The 21,691-nt window shown below is 45.1% G+C and overlaps 1 protein-coding gene across 5 annotated transcripts in view; it reads right to left on the bottom strand.

Annotated features, from left to right (window-relative positions):
* The window catches only part of LOC102378731 (A-kinase anchor protein 2), a 265,411-nt gene that overhangs the window by 160,614 nt on the left and 83,106 nt on the right, over nucleotides 1-21,691 (bottom strand). Inside the window, exon 1 of one of the 5 annotated variants that reach the window (XM_006034133.2) lies at nucleotides 9,713-10,054. The exons of 3 other annotated variants lie outside the window; for them this stretch is intronic. The gene's annotated coding sequence lies outside the window, so the exon portion shown is untranslated. Of the gene's footprint in view, nucleotides 1-9,708; nucleotides 10,055-21,691 lie in introns of those variants that run through there. One more of the 5 variants, XM_014524918.2, reaches the window with a different exon arrangement.

Below are 21,691 nucleotides of genomic sequence, written 5' to 3' on the forward strand. Positions count from 1 at the left end.
AAAGGGAATACAGTATAAAGCAGATTTATACTGATATTACTGCATCTGATCCTGAGAAGACAGGCAAGATCCAACAAGGAACCTTAGGGTTTTAGTCCCAGGAAGACCTCAATCTACTGACCCTCCTACCCAAACAAATGTTGCAAGTACATTGTGCAAGGATCACTGAGAGGCTTAGCTAAATTCCTTCCTTGACTACTGTGGATGCTATACAGCTTAAAAAAAAAAAAAATCAACCCAACGACTTACATTAGAAGGGATAAGTGTTATGTTCCACTGGTGAATTATACCGTTTTGGACCATGGTTTCCTACGTATTGATCTTCATCCACAACATACTGAGAAGTAAAGATGGGCTTACTTTGTTTTTCCAAAAATAAACAAACAAAAAATTTAACAATAATTTTATTCTTACTATTGCATACACTGCACAGATAGGGAGGATGCCTGCCCCTCCTGCATTACACTCATTCTTCTCTCTTTTAGTTCTATTTCAAAGATGTCGCATTTCCATGATCCCTAGACCCATTCTCTCCCCCTTGTTCTGTTGAAAGCATCACTTTACTTTCCCTTCTAAAGTCTTCCCTTTTTTTTTAGCTCTCTAATGTACTTCAGAATCCTACAAGGCCTACAATATAAATGCTTGCTTATTATATCCTGTAAAGCAATTTCCTTAAAATAAAGCTACTAAAAATAATGTGCATGCTCTATTTTACCTCTATTTTGTTCTATTTAAGGTACCTCTATTATGTTCCCTCGATTCCCACTGATAGTGGTAACAGGTTCTTTTCTACAATGAAAGGAAACCATGACCCCTGGTATAAAATAACATGAGGTAGAGATATGCCTGCTCACTACAGTATTTAATGCAAGGCTGAACATAACAAGGCCCCAGTATAATAAAGCAGGGTTTTCAACCTTTTTTAACAAGTGTACCCCTCTTGTCTCAAAGTTTCATCTCATGTACCCCATTATATTTTTTTCTTGTTTTTAATGTTACCATTAACAGGAGGGAGGGAACAGGCATGGGGGGGGAGGGGCAGATCGAGGCCCCAGAAGTGAGGGAGGGAGTGGGGCTGGGGCAGAGGCAGGCATTGCACAGCCAGGGTGGGGTGCGGGACAGAGCTGCAAGCAGTTGATCTAGGGGATGCAGGCAGCTCCCACACCTGTGCACACCTTGGGAGGGCATGGGGGGGCATGTCCCCCGGATCTGCGCACAGGGAAAGGGCAGGCTGCTGCTGTGGACTGGGGGCTGCACTGGGTTCTTCCTGGTGGGGGGTCTGGGCCGGGCCGCACTCAGGGCAGGAGGCAGTTGCACTGAGAGGGGTGGGCTGCAACTATTCCAAAATTCACCATAGCTCCCCTGTAGCCCCCTCCCAGTACCACCATTGCCTGCCTCAAATGCAGCTCTGGCTCGGCCTCCCTGCCAGGAAGAGCCTGGCACGACCCTGGCCCCAGCCCGCAGCAGCACCTCACCCTCGCCCCGCCTGCAGATCCAGAGTCACATGCCCCCCATGCCCTCCTGAATTACACGCAGTGGCAGAAAACACTGCCCCCGCCCCAGCTGTGCAGCTCCTGCCTGTGCCCCAGCCCCACTCCCTCACCACTAGGGCCTCAATCTGTCCTTCCCCAACACACACACCCCTTCCCCCACAACAGAGTTACCAGCTGGACCTGGTTGTTCTCCATACTGCCAGGCTGTGTTCCTGGCCACCTGTGTGCTGCTCTGCATCTGTGCACGCGCACAGGGCATTTATCAGCCATATTATTAGCCACATCAGTCAAAAAAAGCCAATTGCCGATACAGTCAATTTTCCTTATATTGGTGCCAATCCAATACGTGACCGATGCATTGGTGCACCTCTATAAAACAGTAATTTTTTTCTCATTCATTCTGCGTACCCCTTACAACCTTTTCAAGTACCCCTAGGGGTATGTGTACCCCTGGTTGACAACCACAGTGATAAAGCTCTTCTGGCTTTATCACCAATACTGGCCCAGTTCAGTTGCCAGTGAAAGTTAACAACTGCCCAACTGTCTTGTAATAAGCGTAAAACTAAGACCATATTATAGGAATCACTTAGGTCAGGGCTGTCCAACTCTTGGTAGCCAGGGGCTGCACATAGTAGGGGCCACAGCCCCTCCTCACTTTCCCAGGTTCAAGCTCCTTTGGCATGTAGGCAGGTGCCCCACCACTACTGCACTACATGCATAAGCAGGCAGCTCCCCCCATGGTTGCACCATGCAAGCAGACAGGCCAGCCCCACTCTCCAACCTCCTTGGCTGCAGGCTCCTCCACTCTATTGTGCTATTAGCTCCCTGGCACTAAAGGCTATGCTGAGCTGTGCCACCCTACCCTGCCCTGCAGGAGCAGAAAGTGAGAGAGAGACAGGAGGGGGAGCCTGGCAATCCTGGCTGAGGAAAGCCTCTGCCAAGATAAGCCCAGGGGCTGCTGGTCAACTCCTCATGGGCTGCATATGGCCATGGGCCAACAGCGGAACAGTCACAACTTGAATATCTAGAGATCTGTAGTGTTAAAAAAAAAGAATTAAAAAAAGGGAAATATATCAATCAAATCAGAAGGTTCTAGCCATGGGCAGGTTATTGGATTTATCTTGACACAACTTGCTAGTGAAAACTTTGAAAGTGTTACTAGTTTTTCTTGTGCTTCTGTATTTTATTATTTATTGGTCTTATCATTGGAAAGTTAATCTTGTGGACATATTTTAGGACCATAAATTTTAATTAAAGATTATATTAGGTTAATAGAGCATGGTATGATGTCTGCAGAATGTCTGTTACATTTGTCTATGATTTCCATGCTGCTACAATACCCAGGCGGTGGGAACTTAAAGTAAACAGCTATGTATTGCATATCATCCAAAATTAATGGTGGCACTTTTGCTTTTGTTTTAAATATTTATATTCAGACAAAAACCTCTCTCCTCCAAAGTTTCATTTCCTTCTGGTTGATTCAAAATCACAATGCTTCGTTTGTGACAACACAATTTCTGATATAAAAATAACTGATGTCAGACATATTGTGATTTCAATATAAAGATGAGTATGACAAAAAATACTTTGAGAGATAGAGCGTGTTTTATATAACACACGCTTTTTTCAGACTCCATCTGAATTCCAGATTCCCATATGCTAGGCACTTTATGTACACATAAGACAGTCTGTGTCTCCAAATTGTTGACAATCTAAGCAAGCAGGAGAAACAAAGGTAGTCTTATTATCCAAATATAACTATGAGAAACTGGAGAAGAGAGGGAGAGGGAGGCAATACAAGGGACAGCTCCCAAGAAAGACTTTAGTACCAAAAGTCTTGGGCAGACTTTTAAATGAAATCTGAAAGTCCTCTGCTCAGCAGTCATCCAACTCTAGGAAGTCCCAAGACTGCCTGCTCAGACTGGCCATTCTCTAGGTGCCTACAGTTGCAGTTCTGCGCATGGGCAGAACCACTCTCAGAACTCGGTGCCTAACTCTGGCCACAGCACCACTGGGATCCACAAAATAGATGTAGCAGCATCTGGAAAGGCCCAATTCTGTATGCCCAGTCAGGACATACCCAACATAGATCAAGTGGGATTGGCTTCTCACATAGTGTAATCATGGTTGCTTTTTTATAAAACTTGACCAGAGAAGAAGGTTACAGTGCCTACCTTTTATACAGTATTGCGGTGACTAAAGAACTCCCTCAAGGAAACGATGGACTTGTGTTAACATACTTCTCAGCTAGAATAGATGCAAATCCACACACCCCACCTCCAAGGAGAGTGCCCTAACCATGAGGCTTTAGGCTCTTCAGAATAGGGACATGCTCCACCCTTTCTGAGGAAGTCTGGGCCACTGTGCTGAAAAGAATGCAAAATTCATGGGACCTAGTTGTTAGGGCAAGTTAGGTTCCAGACATCCCTCCCCCCGGGATTATTTTGGTGGGGGGGGGAGTTCTCAAATGACGTTTATTGTAAAAGGCATAGACAGTCCTGATAGCAAAGACCAGAACCCAGGATTCTACCCTCTCAGAGGAGTGCCCTCTCCACTACAGTCCTTTTTCGTCATGTTCGTGGTCTCTCTCTCTCTGGTCCAAAAGCTCTTGCATTTTCTTCCAGCCATGTTCAGCAAGAGGAGTGGAGACACCCCATCCAAACTAGCTTGGAGCCTAGAGGCAAAGCACTCTCCTGCCATAGCTGAATTTGAGCCTTCTCAGGCAGAGAGAAGTGCTCTGACTGTCATAATAAATATGTAAGGGGTAAACAGTCCCAGATCCCCTTTTTCTAGCTACCACACTTATCAATGAAAACAATGAGTCCTGGTCTGTTCTCTGTGATCACAGTTGCAGGCTCCTACTCTTGGAAAGGACTTTGGACTCTGGATCATGAGTAGACAGAAGCACCTGCCTGCAACATCAGTTGCCCAAAAATCACAAAGGAAGTCTCTTGCAGGGGCTAAATCACGATCCCAAATTTGAGTCCTAGCCTTGTGAGTTAGCCAAGAAACATCAATCCTCCCTAGCCCATTGTTCTTCTCTTTGATTGATTAGACTGAGTGGCAAAGACAATTCTAAAACAAATGGGAAAAGAAATCAGACTTATGATTTAAAACAGATTTATGATGTAGTGGCAATTTCCAAGTTTCCCCAAGTGCTATTGTCAGTCTTTAATGTAACTCTGCTGACACTTCTGAAGATCTATTTAAAGTTTTTTAAAGAAATCTGCCCTATTTAAAATGCACTATTGGTTTCCTTTTTATTTATAAGAGACCAAGGAAACTACTCGCTCTGTTCCACATAGCCTTATGAGTCTCTCTTACTTCTGGAGTATATAGGATGAATACATACAAAATTATATTGCTCTTCTCTAAAAAGAACAATCTGCTATTTTTTTTTTAAAGACGAAGAACAGCCCTTATAATTTTTATGGTCTCAGTATTCTGGTGCCATTGCTTTAGTAAACAAACAGCAGATCCATGAAGTTCTTAGATCAGTCAGAACTGATTAACAAAGTACATCAAAAACACAGTATATTATAGGATCACAACATTCCAATATTAAAATTATTAGTACGTAAAACACTATAGACTTTTGCTATTATTTTAGATCCAAGTTACAGTTGATTTTTCTATTAGGACTATAGTCTCCAGGCACCAGCTGAGACTGGAGTCCCATTGTACTAGGCACTCTACAAACATGTTAACAGACCATCAAAACCTGAAGAATTTACCATTTAAACAGAGAAGACAAAAGAAACAAGAGTATCTCTGATTAACAGATAGGAGACTCAGAGATTCAGGCCCCTGTTCAGGAAGGTACTGTAATCCCACTGAAGTGTTTTAAATTAGATAGGTGATTAAGTACTTGGCTAAACTGGGGAAGAAGGGTAGGATATGCAGTCGTACTCAGCACTGATTTAAATTTCAGTGAAAGTAGCATTTTGTGCCTTGCCTTGATTTCCATGGGGGAAGAGTTAGGCAACAACTGAGCCCTCCTGAAAATTCTTCCCTCTAAAAGAAACTTGATCCAGGTCACACTGGAAGCATGTGGTTGAACTGGGAAATGAACAAGCCGCAGGTCAATGTTTCAATGGCAAGATCAATTTTCTATCTCCCACATCACACCATAGAAGGAAGTAAATACTCCCTGACAGCAGAAAAGTTCAAGATATTTTCTAAGTACTGTTCACGTACACATTTAGAGCAATGTGAACTTTAATACAGTAATCTGCATTTGCCTTGCTACAAAATTAATTAATGACGTATCCTTCACAAGGATGGAGTAGACTGATGGAGAATACTAATTTACTGTAGCAAGGCAGTCTCAAGTCATGCGAAACATACATGCCCTTGGTTTAAAATCATTTCAGGAGAGAACACAAAATTCTTGAGCTACTGCAAACAAATCTCTCCTATTTTGGCATGCTGATAAATAGGAATTGCACTGATTAAAGACAGCACTGCATTTGTTGGCTGCTGTAGCTCATAATTACACTTCATTTTAGAAAGCTGTGCTCTAGTGGTCTAGGACAGCTGCCAATTAAAATGCACCTCTCTACAGACCAAATTCTGTCCTCAGATAGGAATACACAGTTCCTACTGAGGTCAACAGATCTGACTCTTTGCTCACAAGAGTTTTATGCCAGGTTACCTACATTGACTTCAACAGTGTTGCTCCCAATTTATACTGATGTTGGAAGAGAACTATGTTTAGTGAGTCTTTAATGTGGTTATATGTGCTTCTGCATTTTGAAACTTTTGAGATCTGACCAAGGAGATCAACTGAAAATGGCAAAGTTCGTAGAATTTGGTGCAAAGACAGCTACCCCCCCTATGATGTATCCTTTTGTGTCTGGACCCCAATTCTCAACACATAAACAACATGCCGATTAATGCGAGGGATTAAACCAAAGAGAACACCTCTTTCAGATATTCTTTGACTATGCAATGGGTGACTTTTTCCTTAGGAATGGAAGAAAATGCATGACAAGAAAAACTGATAGCTACCAAAGAATTCAACTGTCTTTCTATCAGATTTAGGCAACTTCTCCTAAATTATGTGCTTGATGCACAGCATAAGCCATCTCTAGCCAATGGAAATTAGTGTACTTTCTCTGTGGGCAAGTTATTCTATAAACACTTACTTCCTCTATGATATGGTGCTGGCTAATGACATTTACAAGGCACTGTCTGATCTCTTCCATATTTAGGCACTTGAGTTTCAGTCCCTCCTTTTTAATGGGGACGCATTCCTCTCTGTCAGACTTAAATATATTTGTCTGTAGGGCTTTCAGACTCAAGAAGCAGATGATGCAACTCAACAGAAGGTACTGGCACACCCTGACACTAGGAATAATACAGAGTCCTCTCTATATTCATATGGCAATGGGAACAAGGTATGCTTCACACACATTCCTTGCCTCTGGAGCTTATGCCCCCTTTGAATAGACAGCCCAAGTTTTCTGACTTTCAGGGCTCTTACAAGGTCTACTTGCCCATTTATTCTAGGCAGGAAGCTGAAAAATATTTTGACCATAGATCAAATTGAATTCAGAGCTACTAAAATTGTGTACATTTATTAAAAATTATCTGTCAACCTAGATTTTAAAGGCCATACAAGGAGATAAATAAACCCATGAAAACCAAGAAATAGCCCATCAGTAGAAACCAGTGGAAGAGAGACAATGTTAAAACAACGCAGAAACAAAATACAAGCAAACCAACATCACTGTGATCAGCATTAACTCTCTATTCCCCCAACACAGGAACAGGAATTTTGACAGCTTAAACAAAACTGTTCACTCTGCTATTGCAAATGAGTTTTTGGTTGGTCAGCTGAAGTCTGAACCACCTATCTGCAAATCAGTATTTCAACATGTTGAAAAGACAAAAATCACAGACAGAATGGTAATAGTAGGGATAACGGTAGGCGTTGCATTATGCATGTTGCAAAGGCATGTCATTTCCTAGTGAAGCTTGCCACAAATCCAGTATCAGTGTAGCTTACTAATTCAGTGGGTGTTCCAAGTTGCAGAATTGGATTTCTGCAAGCAATTCAGACCAAACAAACCACGCATGAATTAATCCATCCTACACTCAAACGTCAACTGCTCATGATTCTAAGTCAAGAAATACTGGATACGTGTTTTTCACCCCGTCAGAACCTGCCCTTGTAATTCCTGGCTTAGCCAAAACTCTCACTGAATTTGAGCATGCAAGAAAAGCCTGATCAGACTCAAAACATATACATGCAGCTCATGTTAGTGCTCAAGTTATACATACACAGGGAAGGAAGAGAAAAATCAATAGGCACAGAAACACTCCAAACTCTTGCTCATCTCTTTTATAAATCTGGGCTAATTTACTGAAGAGCTCACCTGAGCGATGAAATCAATCTTTGGGTAGCAGTTTTACAACTAAGGGTTGTTTAACCCACGTTAACATCACATCAATATTAAACATTTCAAATCCAGCAATTTGCTATTAAATCGACAGGATGACATGCCGACAGGCAATGACCCCAAACAGGGAAACCCACCCAGGCACTGCGTTTCCAGAAGGACATACAATGCATATTAAGCAATTATTTTAAATGCACCAGAGGATCTCTCTCAGCTATCCACAGTGACTTAAGACACTGTGAGCTGTAACATCCATCAGCTCACCCTCCTCAGCCAAGATAAAGTTAAGCAGCACAACACATGCTGATGTGCATCTTACAGAGCTCCCAAAGCTGTTGAGTCAAAAGAGCAGAATGACGAAAGTGAAGTGAAATAAAACCTTGTCCGATCGGATACACAAAACCTCTGCAAAACACTCACAGGGCCCGAATACCAGCTGACATGTTCAAGCTATGAGCTCATCCTAGAATCAGGGGGGATTTCAATGCAAGGCTGAAACACTGATCACATCTCAATAGCCACAGCCTTGGATTTCCTCACTGAAATCATGATGACGGGATAAACTCTACCCGTGCTGCTGTGATGAAAAGGTACTGCCCTCCGACACTGTTCTGGGGATTGAGACACAGCTCAGTGCAAGGCTGAAAACCCAGAGCTTAGCCCCACTCTTGCGCCTTCTGGAGAGTGCTCAGATTCCATTAGCCACACAAATGGCTGCACCCCTGCAGGAGCTCGTAACCCTCTCTGGTGGAAATGCGAGCAACTTTCAGAAGCACTGTGAACTGCACAGACGGTGCAAGTGCTTGGGAAGCGCAGAGCCCTGTGGATCAGCTTTCAAAATTCAATTTCTCTCTAGAACTTGGGCTTGATTCCTGCCCCCCACCCCCCCACAGCCATCTAGAAACAGTCAGACCATGGAGAATGGGAATGATGTCCAGCAAAAAAACAGCAGCCAAGCACTCTGGACCTAGTGCAGACAGGCATGAACTCTAAGAGTAACGCAGCTGGCTGTTGTTGGGGGGGGGAGGGGGGAGCAAAAGGGGCTGCGAGGAGATCATGCACCTATTAGGGCTGATTCCATTTGTCCATTAGGATCCCATTAGCTATTGGAATAATAATAGTAATAATGATAAGGGCAAGAGTAATGACAATAATGCTGTTGGTGATAATAATGGCAATAATAATAATACTAACATAATGATATAGGAAAACATGATAAAATATAAAAACCATGATAATAATGAAATATAGTATGATAATGATACATAACATGATAACAATGATTATATTGCTAATAATAAGGATGATGATGATATTGATTATATTAATTATAATGACATCATCATTCTTAATGATGATCTTGTGGATAATGATAATCATGACGTCATCATTATTAATGATGATCTTGTGGATAATGATAATAATTATATCATAACCATCATTATTATTAATGAAAATGACAACGATGATATTAATGATGATTAATGATATCATCATCATCATTAATGATAATGGTGATAATACTACGATCTGATGATGACGACGCGGGCAATGACCACCAGCGCCAGGCAGTCGCTTGCAGGGGGAGACCCCCACAGCGATGCTGAGCTGCCTGCTGCTTCTGCTTCAAGCCCGGCTGGAACCTCCAGCCCTGAAGTTGCCATGAAGCGGCAGCGGGCTGCAGCCGGAGCAGCGAGCCGGCCCCGGGGCCCGGCCCCCGCAGCCCAGGTGGGGGCAGGCCGGGTCCTCCCCGCCGCTGTGCCTGCCCCAGCCCCAGCCCCGCCGGCTCCCCGAGCCCGCGCGCCTCTTACCTACCTCGCTTCGCTTCGCCTCGCCTCCCGGCCGCGCCGCTGTGGGGAGCGGCGGCGCTGTCCTCTGCCCGGAGCCAACTCTGGGAAACAGTTGCGGAATTGGGCGGGCAGGGCGGGCGAGAGGGAGGGGTGGGAGCTGCCGACACCGAGGCCAGGGCCCCTCTGCCTCCCCCGCCGCCGCCGCTCCGGAATAATCAATGCAGGAGCGAGGGGAGGGCGCGCGGCGGCGGCGCTTGCAGGGCGAGGCGAGCCCCGGCACCGCTCAGGTTACCCCGCCTCACCCGAGCTCCTGGCGGCGGGAGCACGGAGCCTGCTTCTGAAAGGGGAAAGGGAGAGGGGCCTTGCTTGGCCACAGGGCTCTTCCTGGCGCGGGGGGGAGGGGTCGTCTTGGCAGGGGAAAGCGGGGATGTTAGTTTCCCCTCAGGTTCGGCCTGGGGTCTCCCCTGTTAGCAGAAGAAAGGGGTTGTCCTAGGGCAGTGGTTCTCAACCGGGTTTGTACCAGGGCCCATCTGTAAACAGCACTGGCCAACCCTGCCCCTTGCCCCCAGCCCCACAGTATGGGGGTGTGGGGCACAGGGCCAAACTGCAAGAGAAAAACCAGTGGAGGCAAAGGAGCTGGCCGGGGGACCCCTCTGTTAGCAGAAGGGGGTGGGGATAATTTGCCCTGGGCTTCTTAATTGCAGCTGAGAGAGTGGGTCTGGGTGTTCCCCCCGGGCATGCATGCATGTCTGTCGTGGAGTCAGAAGGCAGGGTAAGGGGTCAATGAGAGCCACTACCATGTAGTGATCCCTGGTAACATTTTCTGATGGCCAAGAGCTTCTGAATCAACCAAAACACCAAAGCACATCAAGATAAAGATATGGACAGTGGTTTTCAGCTTGTGATTTACGAATACGTAGGGGTCCACAGCCTACATCTCAGCGGTCCAGAAAATGTGACTGTGATCAACCTATGTGAATATGAATATAAAATCAATCTACATGATGACTATGTGAGTACTCACACTTACCATTCAAACAGGTCTGCACCTCCATTTGAAGTGTCCAAAGGGATGACTGGGGCTCCCAGACACCAGAGCAGTCCAAATAAATAATAATAATAATAACATTCTCCTTACATACAGCGTAAGCATGTTCTATGGTTCGGAGCATGGCTCTGTGCCTAGCAATATCTCTCTCCCTTGCTTCCTTCTTGCTGAGGAGCATGGAGTAATTCGCTGGTAGGCCACATCAACAGCTAATTACCACATGCACCACATTGTTTCTCTTGGTGCCAGCAAATAGCAACAGTAAAAGCAATGCTCCTCCATCAGTTTCACCCTAATCATGGCAGGGAATAAGAGGAAACAGGAGTGATGTTTTGTTGCATGATCAGCCACTGAAAATGCTCTACAGCTATGCACTAACAAAAGCTGCACAGGGCTTTAAAAAGTGCCCAACCCACTATTGCCATGCCAAAAATCATGAGATGAGCTCGATTTAAAAAAAAAAAAAAAAAAAAGATTGGCATGTAAATAATGAAATGCTATTTTTGAAATGTGTGGGGGGAGGGCAGTTATTTGTGAAGGTGTGGGGGGCTGTGGGTGTGGGCAGGGGGGTTTGGAGCCCAGGAAGGGAGGGACCCTGCACACCCTGGCAGGATGCAGGGTACTGTGGGTCAGGAGCGAGGGGCAGCAGCAGGGCTGAGGTGGAGCCTGTGGCAGAAACACAGAGACACAGACAGTGAAGAGAAAGGGGCAGGGAGAGAGGGAAGGGGCAGGGGGAGATCCAAAGCCCCTACGGTGAGGGAGGGAATGGACAGGAGCAGGGGATGGGTTGAATGAAGGGCCAGGGCAGGTCATCCAGAGGCGCAGAGGAAGAGGGGGGCAAGGCATGGCTCCCTACAGCTGTGCGCACACTGGGGGAGATATGGGGAGGCATGTACCCCCCCATTGGGCAGAAGCAGGCTGCCCACTGTGGGCTCGGGTCTCTGTGTCCTGTTGCTTTTGTCCCAGGAACCGAGCCACATGATGCCATTGCCACCTGCCAGGTGGGCAGCAATGGTGTCACACAGCTGAGCTCCCAAGGCAAAGTCAGCAGGGCACAGAGACCCGAGCCCACAGTGGGCAGCCCGCCTCTGCCCCATGGGTGGCACATGCCTCCCACGGGGGTGCAATCCCCACCTGCCCCCCGCACCTCTGGACAACCTGCCCCGGCCCTGGGGCCCCATTTATCACAGCTTCTGCTTGCCCCATTCCCATTCCCTCCCTCACTGTGGGACCTCGATCTCCTCCATTCTGCCCCTTTCCCTCCACAAACTTACCAGCTGAGTCTCATGATGTTTTCATGGCAGTTGGCATTACTGCTGACCATTCAACAAATGAATCCTCATTACATGAGGGTTCAGATGAAGGCACTCCAAAGCACAGTACCTTCATTAACTTCTCTTAATGTGTGCTGGAGGCGGGACAGGTGGGCTGAAGCAGCCCAGCCCCCTCCCTAGTGCTGTCTTCAGGATGGGAGTGGAGAAAGGGATGGAAGGGGATTCCAGCTGGGGTTTGTCCAGCATGTGCTGGAGGGTAGGGTGGATGGATTGGAGCTCATCCCCTGAGTTCAGGGCAGGCTAGGCAAACCCCAAAATGGACCTCCCCACCTGCTGTCTCCCCCTCCCATTCTGAGACAGCACTGGAGCTTGGGGAGAGCTAGAGGAAGAAGCTGCAGACACACATTCTCTCTCACTGGATCAGCTGCAAAGTGGAGCTCAATCCTCCACCCTCCCAATCCAACAGCAAACATCTGTTGGGTTGGGAGGGTTGATCTAACTCATGGTGCTTTCTGTAAAGTGCCATGAGCTGGCCCAGGGAGCCGCACATCTGTCAGCACCCAGGGCCTAAATATTCCTTTCTGCCCAGGAATTTTGGGCTACCTCTCACAAGGGTAGAGGAAGAGATTATTGCCTGCTGTGCAGGCACATAGGCTGAGTCACCAAATGCACCTCATACTAGAAGTACTGCTGAAGGAAAACAGAGGAAGCATCAGCAACACTGCCAGCTATTGTGACTCTATCACAAGTGTTGCAAAGGTTGATGTTTTCTCTCAAAGCACTAGCAGCTGGAATCATGAGAAGACTATCAGAAGAATTTCTAATGATGATGGCTTCACAAAAAAAGATGGAAAATGTAAAGTAACTTCACTGTAAAGACTGAAAGCAGAAGATCAATTTTTAAAGATTCCAAACTAGTAATTTTAGACAAATCATGATTTTTGGAGGCTCTGGTCATACTTTTTGAACATCTGTGGTTAGAAGTATTGCACTCTAAAGAAGCTCATGTGACACTCAGAAGAGCCAAAGATGGTTCAACTTTAAGAAATTAAACAGATGTGTCTGAATTCTTCAATAGAGTCACTTCCTCCATGTTAGTTATAACCCCTGTCCTGCTTCCTGTTCTGTACAAAATTAAGCGTAACTGTATAAGTACAAACAGAAGATTTGCAGAAGCAACATAGCAAGTCATCCTGATACTGTTTTGATTTTTATTTTTTCCTTCCAGCAGGGGTGCATTTAATTAGTATTAATTAGGCAGCACACTATCAGTACTACACAGAGTAAGTCAAGTGCTATTTCATCATGGATATTTTAATGAGTATTGCCTCTTGCTTGTAATTTGCATTTTTAACAGTTACAACAGCAGAAGGAAATTATGTCTGAATTTTTTATTTTAAGGGTGCATTTTGTTATGTGCCTTGCTTACAGCAATCAAGGCAACTTCAGCTGCTTGAAGAATACGGGAGGAAAGTTTAGTATGCTGTAGGAAAAGTCAATAGGAGTTTTCCCTGACTAATGAATGGGAAGATAGGTCACATTCTTATAAAAGCAGCATGGAAGATAAGATGAATACAAATATCTGCAAAAATCTATCCATTTTTAAAATTTTAATATTATTTAAGTGAGACTTCCTTTTCCCTAACACCACACCAGCTTCCTGTCTGCTCTCAGTAGCAGATCCAGGAACAGGACAACAGAGATGCACCTTTTCCACACCCCATACACACACTTTGGGTGAGCTCTGGTAAGCATGGGCTCCTGTTTAAGCTCACCAGATGATCAAGGTGGTTCAGGTGGTTCCAGGGCCTAAGAGGTGAATGCTGCTTCTGTCTGCCCTTCCCCTGCTGAATTCATCAGCAGGGGAAAGGAGGGAACAAGCATCATCATCAGCACAACTGTGGGGCTCCAGAGCCCTGAAAAAGCAGGGGCTCTGGCCAAACCACACTGAAAGTACTAAGTGGAGTACAACCACGTCATTGTGGCCCCTCTGGATCTGCCCAACTTCTCTTAGTACTCTGTGATGGGGAAAGGGTGTGCTACTCTACTACTCTCTATTCCTCTTCAGTCCAGTAGGAAATTTACAGCCCAAAATAATGTATTGAGCATTCTTCCATCCAGTACAGTTATAGAAAGCTTGACTTGCAGGCAGCCTGAGAGAACCCCTATGCTGCCTTTGGGATGATCTGAGTTGGGTGAGTTCTGTGGAGCATCTGAGCCTCTACTTGAAGGCCCTGGTCTCCTAAAAAGGTTTCAAAACTTGTCAGATCTTTCTGTGGGTATTGGGATAGGAGGATTTGGCCACCTGCCCACTGCATGAGGTGGAGAAATCCTACATGTTAAAAGTAGCATAGCTTTATGCAGTACTTTTCTTACAGAAGTGATGGCTGGGTGTGAAGGACTGCAAGATTTAGCCTATTTCCAGTAGCATCACTCATTCAGGATATCCCATATCTACTTGCCTGCGTTCATGGAGAGTTGAATACCTGCAATTCCTGTGAGAGTCTACAGTATCAAAGATGTTTATTACATCTGAGAACCAGGCCATATACCTATACAAAAACTCTGTGCAATGAAATGTCTTCCTTTTTAACATGTAGAACGTGCTTATTTCTGGCTCACTTTCTGTCACATAGGTTGACTTAGTTCAGACCCAACACAGATGTGTCCTCTTCCAGAGGTAAAGATAGGAATGGAGCTATTGCTGACAGAGGAGAAACAGATTTCATTGACTTGAGCATGGGAAGGCGAGCGTCTTGATGAAGAGAGTGCATGAGGGATACAGATGTATGGAAGAAAAACGTAAAGGTACACGGGAAACTGATAGCCACGTTGTCGCCTACTTTGGGATTCCACGTCCCATACTGCTCTGCTAGGAACAGAGATCTTGATGTGAACAAGAGAGTGTTCGCAGTAATGCAATACTTAGCAACATTTTGGCACCTTCAGGGTGGTAGATCTTGTTCACATATGAATTGATTTCATTAAGCAAGTCTCCGAGATCACTAGAATCTTTCTGCTGTGCTCATCATACATAGGCCTGACAAACTCTGCAACATCAATAGTTTGGTCAAGTGTACACGAGGAAAAGAAAAGCCATCATCAACATTCCTGGATATGGAAGGCCCCACCCATATGCCTTGATCATGCTGTTTTGCATGAGTCTCTGTGATAGCCATTCAAGTTTTCCAAGCATGTGATTTAGGTGAGGGTGGTGAAAGTGTATCTGATGGCTCTACATGGTCAGAGCAGTTACAATTACTGAAAATGGTTGCTTGTAATCTCCAGTGCTGGCAGAGTAGGTGAAGAGGTCAATTGGGAGATAATTCTTGGTCCACTTTTCAGAAAGTCTCAGTGGCACTCTTTTCCTTACATATTATCCCCTAGTAAAAAAAAATATGCCCCCCAAACATAATGCTTTATGTGGTAGTCTCAACCATCAGTTTTCAGTGAGGATGAGGGAAGGTTTTGCTGACAATGCAGATTTAAAATATTTATATTAGCTGCCAGACATTTTTGTGACTGGAATTTTTTCCCCTTCCTCAGAATGACATGCTGGTAAGTCAAATGAAGGAACACACAGATTGACAGTGTGAAAGGAAAATGGAACTCCTATGTATTCTCTGTGCATTTCATAACACTCTAATGAATTCAGAGGTCCATCAATCAGTTAGCATAAGAGATGTGGGAAATTCAGAGGTCACATTCATAAATGCTTTATATTCAGTACAGGGAGGAAATGCTTACTATTACAGAGGCACTATTAAAGACAGCTGGTAGGTAAGGAACTGCTGGAAGAATGAGATGATCTAGGTTCTAGTCCAGCTCTGTCAATAACTTGTTATGAAAATTAAGCCACTTTGCCTCTCTCATCGATAGAGGTTGCAAGATCTCCATGACAGGAACTTTCTAACTATGTGTCCTGTTACAACAGTGTCTCAACCATGACTGGGATTCTATTGACTTAGTAAAAATATAATTTAAATTTGTAAAATCTTACAGAGCTGACCAACAGTCTCGTTAAGCAAATACATTTGGTAAGATAGCTTTATTTCCATTCCAGGCATGAGCCAGATAGCCATCAGTGACCAACATGAGAAATCACTCTGCAGCATGGATACTTGGGTGAATAGTGCTGTGGTACTGACACTGCAAACTAGTTTACCAGCCATCAACTTACAAACCACAGGCCTAACCCTGCCAACGTGTACTACAGGATGTAGTGCTTACTACTGCAAGCACCCTCATCAGAATTGCAAGAGCCAGTCATGTTCGTAGACTTAAACTCCATGAATAAAAGTTATTTTATTCTGTTCTTGTAGAGGTAACCTAGTCTCCCCCACAAAAAAATCTTAAGAACTACAGATAAAGGTGGCAAGCTAGAAAGTTTTTATTGCAGCTGGTTTGGGGATACTACATAACTCATGGCTCTTCCTACAAGCAATGGTGTTCCTCTCGCTGTGATGGTACTCACCATAGTTCTAGGGAAATAAAAATGTCCTTCTTTAAGCTCTATGTACTTTGACCTCTGCCAGTATTTCAGCTCCATTTTCTTCCACTCCCCACTGTCCCCTTCATATTTCTTTCTTAAAATGCTCCACTTCCTTATCCCACTTTGGATTTTGTGTCTTCTTTTGCACCATTCCCTTTCCCAGGAATGGGATGAACCTCTTATTCAACTAGTTGCCTCTTTCACATCCTTCAAATTTCCTCAGTGTCAATGTCATTGATGAGGTCTTCCCACCATCTTCTCCTACTCTAAGGTATCATACCTGCTCGAGTTGGTTTGCAGGCTCTCTGGAAGTGTGTGTGTGTGTGTGTGTGTGTGTGTGCGCGCGCGCACGCACGCACGCGTGCATACGTGCGTATGCACGAGTTAATTACTAGAGTTGTGTGAAGCTTTGGGTGGTAATTCAGTTTGGAGGAGATTCAGCCTGATTCAATGGCCAAATCTCCAAATCCAAATTGAATCAGGGGAGAAATGTAATGGTCCAAATCGATTCAAAGATCTCCGAATCTTTGGAAAGATTTGGAGAGCTTTGATGATTCGAGCAGTCCCCAGTGGCTGCAGCAGGGAGCTGCAGCTGGACTAGAGCTGGTAAGTACTAGGGGCAGGAGAGGGGGGGCTGGGGGAGGAGACTGTGGGGGGAACCCCTGCCAGCCCCCCAACCCCCCTATGACCCCCCCCCCGACTCCTCCCTTGCTCCCCCAGTCCCTCATGGGTGCCCTGCCTGGGCCTGCTCCAGTCCTTTAAGAACAAAAAAAATGAGAAAAGCCCCAGGACTCACCACTCCTGCAGTGGCCTTGGGGCCTCGTGCAGAGCCCCCTACATAGTGCAGGGCAGCAGGGATCGCCCCCCGCTTGGCAGGAGCAGTGAGTTGGGTGGGGTGTTCGATTGTTTTTTTCTTAAAGGGCCGGAGCTAGTCTGGGCAGGGCACCCGTGGGGGGGCTGGGGGTGGGGGTTTTGGGGGGCTTGTGCAGAGCCCCCATGCAGCATGAGGCAGTGGGAATCACCCCCCGCCTGGCAGCACTCGGTGAGTTGGGGCTTTCTTTTCCCCAAGTGCCCTGGGAGCTAGGGCAAGCGGGGCAGCCATTGGTGGGCTGGGAGAGCAGGCGGGGGATGGGCCTGGCCTGGCTGATTTGGCCGAATCGAATCAGGACAGTGATTTGAATCACTGAATCGAATCACTGTCCCCTGAATCAGCCGAATCCGAAGCAAATACTAGCCGCTTCACACAGGCCTATTAATTACCATATGCCCAGAAGAACTATCGGAACAGAACAGTATATCATACCACATTGTCTCAAATATTTATACTACCTGCTGAGACAAAATAATGATAAACTACAATATTTCCCTAGTTCTGTACAATCACCGTGTATCTGTTTAAAACATACAGCTCTAAAAAGATTAAAAACAATTATTAAAAAACCCACAGAACGATAATAAAAAGTAACAAATGGTATTTGTGTTGGGACCAACAGCATGGCGCAAAGCTCAATGGAAGTCTTTCGAGTGAGTTCAGTAAGCTTTAGATCATCCCTTGTGAGGAATGCACAATTTTATTCAACATTATACAAACAGTAGGGCAGTAAAAAAGACAAGACAGTCTAAAGAAAACAAAGCAATCCTGCACTGCAGTAGCTTAAATGCATTGTGTTTTATAGTTAAAGCAACTTCTGGAGTCAGTAAAACTGCTTGTGCAGCCAAGTCAAGAAATATTGTGTACACATGCTAAAAAAAACAAAAACAAAACCTCCACTATACCAAGTATCTTCCACAAAGATGCTTAAGAGGCAAGGATTTTTTTTTACAGTTATATCCTTTATTGGACCAGCTGTGAATCTCATGCATTCTAACTCTTGTCTAACTTTATCGCATAGCAACTATGCAGTTGGTCCAATAAAAAAAAAGATATCACCCTAACAAATCCTTGCCTCTTACATATATCCTGGATGATCGTGGCTACGGCATCACTAACATGACAAAGAAGATTCTATGTTTTCAGTATTTAAAAGTGGGAGGATATAATCATGCATATAAAGCCCCACTACGCCAGCACAATGCAACAGAACTGGGTTGTCACCATTAGCATTGTTAGCAACCTCATGTAGAAGAAAGATAAGAATTTAGGGGTCATAGGCAATTTTAAAGCAGTTGGTTATAGGAGGGACTTGAAAGATGGGAGTCTGCTTTGACTAAGTTCTCTGGGGCGGAGACAATCCTCTTTAGTGTGTTTGCACTGACTAAGATAAATGAGTTTTGGATTTCTGAATGAGGCCACTAGATGCTGTTGCAATATATAAGCACAAAGTGGGAATGGACGAACGGTGGGCTGGACCCAGGACGGGATTTCAAGATTATGGGTCACTGTAGGAGAAGGAATTCAAAGAGGCAGTTCAGCAGCTTTGACAGAGACAATGGAATAAAGAGGGAGAGTTAACAGGAAAACACAGGAAAGCATACTCAGAATTAAGCCATGCAGGGACTTGAAATAGAAGCAAGCTGAGACTTTATAGCAGTCTGAGGCAGGATGACAGTAGTGGGAAAATTGTATTTGATTTTAAGATGGCATTTTGAGGTGTGGGGGAGATTCTGGGATAAGAGAGAGCATAGAACTGAGCGTGGCAAGAAGCAGGTGGATTTGGGAAGAGCTATAGAGGACAAACCAGCAGGATCTGGTGCTAGAATTAGGATGAGGCAAGACCAGTATATAAGATTACATCAAACATTGTTCCAGAGGAACAAGGAAGTGATAGAGTAATCAGCACTGAGGGAAAAAGAAAAAGGAAGTGTGTGTAGTGGGGGGAGACAGACGAGTTATCTGCTTTTTGCCAACTGAAGTGCAGCATCAGAAGCAAGTGGAGCCATAGGACCAAAAGGAAGGAGAGAAGATGGGGCATAGAGATAGATCCAAAAGTCATTAAAGATGAAGGAATAAATGATACTGGGAGCTATGCGGCCAGGTAGAAGATCAAAGGAGGAAGAGAAGGCCAAGGACAGTCTTGAAGGGCACAAACAGAGAAAGGGGACACAAAATTGGAGTTGTGTCATTAAACTAAGATCACATGTTGGCATAACAAATACACTCTTCATACAATACCACTTAACTCCAAGTCCCACCACTCTAGGGCTATAGCTCACTTATAAACTGCTTTTGTCTGTAGCTTCCAGCTTCAAGAGCTGAGTTCTGCATGCCAAAACAAAGCAATACTTATCTTACTCATGTAATATGTTCTATATACATTTGAAAAATAAGGTTCTTGAAAAATTTTCATTCCTGAAGGATCTCTTACACTTGTCACCATCAACACAGAAATAAAGATTTGAGGCTTTATTTTGCTGGTGCTCAAGAACCCGAGTAAAAATGTTTGCAGCAGCATGCCTATCTGTTATTAGTAAAAGAAGATTTCATTAATGACTGAGCATTTATCCTTTTGGACAAACCTAAATGAGATCATATTTAGATGATTTATTATAATAGGCACCTTTTTAAGGAGGTAAGGAATGGTGGCATCTTCAAACAGAAATAGAAGCTAGCTGTGATGTAAAAATAAGAGTTTTACGTGATCAAGATCTCATTTCTTATCCTATAACTGTATACATTACTGACAACAATTATTGAAATTTCAGAAACACTCAAAAGGTCTTGACTTGTAATTAGAGGTATTAGATATAAGACAATGTTCCTAAGCATATTAAAGTTGAATATCAACCCCTTCCCCCCCCAAAAAAAAAGAAAACCAAAAAACAACCCCCAAAACAAAACTAGGCTTTCTTGCTCACTCCTCCTCCACCTCAGCTATTAGGAGTCAAAGCAGCAAACAGGCTACATGGCCTCCAGCTGCTCCTGAGTGGACTTGGCTGCCAGTGGCCTAATTACTCCCAGCGGCCTGCAGGAGAGATGGCTGCCAGGTTATAAGCAGCAGCTGTTTCAATGCCTATGCAGCTACCCAACAGAATAGATGCCTTCCTGCCTAATCTGAGGCTTTTGAAGTCTCCTTGTGCTCTTTTATGCCTATTCTTGCCTTTTTGTTCAAGATTTCCTGTTCCTTGGGTCTTGCTTATTGGCTTTTTTGGCTTAATCGCCCCCCCCCCCCGTGTTCCTGCCTTATGGGCTGCTTGACCCTTTTGTGCTTCCAGATTTTCTAGTAGGCTCCTTGACCCCTGTCCTCTGACAGTCAGCTTTTGGTTTACCTTAGCAATTGCCCAAGTCCCAGTGCCATACAGTTATATAGCTACTTGGCTAGTAACCGCAGCCTGGATCCCTGTCTCCCGTTTCTGCATTCCTCTGGCTCATGGCTTTACTCAAGGTGACCACCTGTGTTCCAGTCCCTTACAGCTCTCAGCTTCCTGATGTCACAACCCAAAAGGTGTGATTTTTATTTGTGTGTGCTTCGGCACTGCTAAATTGTCCCCGCTAAATTGCAAGCTTCCTTGCACGGTGGAGTTTTCTGCTGCAAAAGAGAATCCCGGTGCAAGGGAGAATTTCCCACCAATTTGGAGCTTGCTTTGCAGGGTGCATTTCTTTGCTGCAGAGAGGGGATGCTCGTTGCAAAGAGTTCCCGCCATTGGTATGCTAATTCGAGTCCCATTATTGGCCAGTTCTAAATTATTCACACGTGGCGGCTAGTGATTGGCTTGCTAGCCGTATAAAAGGCTTGAGTGGTTTCCGCCCAAGTTGGAGGACTCCACGAACAAGGGAGGAGGAGACTTCACGCTGTGTGAAGATCTCTAAGCGCTGCGGATCCTCACGGACCCAGTGCATTTGAAGCAGGCAACGGAGATCTGATCAATCTCTAGCCTCTCCCCGTCGCCGATAGAATTCCTAGACGTACCCCTCCCGCGCGCTACGAACCGGACCCACGGAGCCTAGCAAACTTCGTGTGGATGAGTGAACGGAAGAACCCACGGAGCCTGACAAACTTCGTGTGAGCCCTTACGATCGGCCTCAGAGCTCTTCCCCCCGGGTTCGAGTCCTGCAGGTTTATTTTCCCATCGCCGGAACCCTATGCGACGTACCCTCGTGTTCTGCAGGTTCGAGTTTTTGTTTTCTTTTCTCTTCCTGTAACTGCAACTTAATCAAGCTTTCCAGCCTACACCATTGCCATCTTGGTGTAAGTAAAAAATCTTTTAAACTACCGATACACGTCCGTGCCTAATTCCAGAGCGAAAGCCACC

This window comes from Alligator sinensis, unplaced genomic scaffold, assembly GCF_000455745.1.
Source record: "Alligator sinensis unplaced genomic scaffold, ASM45574v1 scaffold371_2, whole genome shotgun sequence".
NCBI classification, from domain to species: Eukaryota; Metazoa; Chordata; order Crocodylia; family Alligatoridae; genus Alligator; species Alligator sinensis.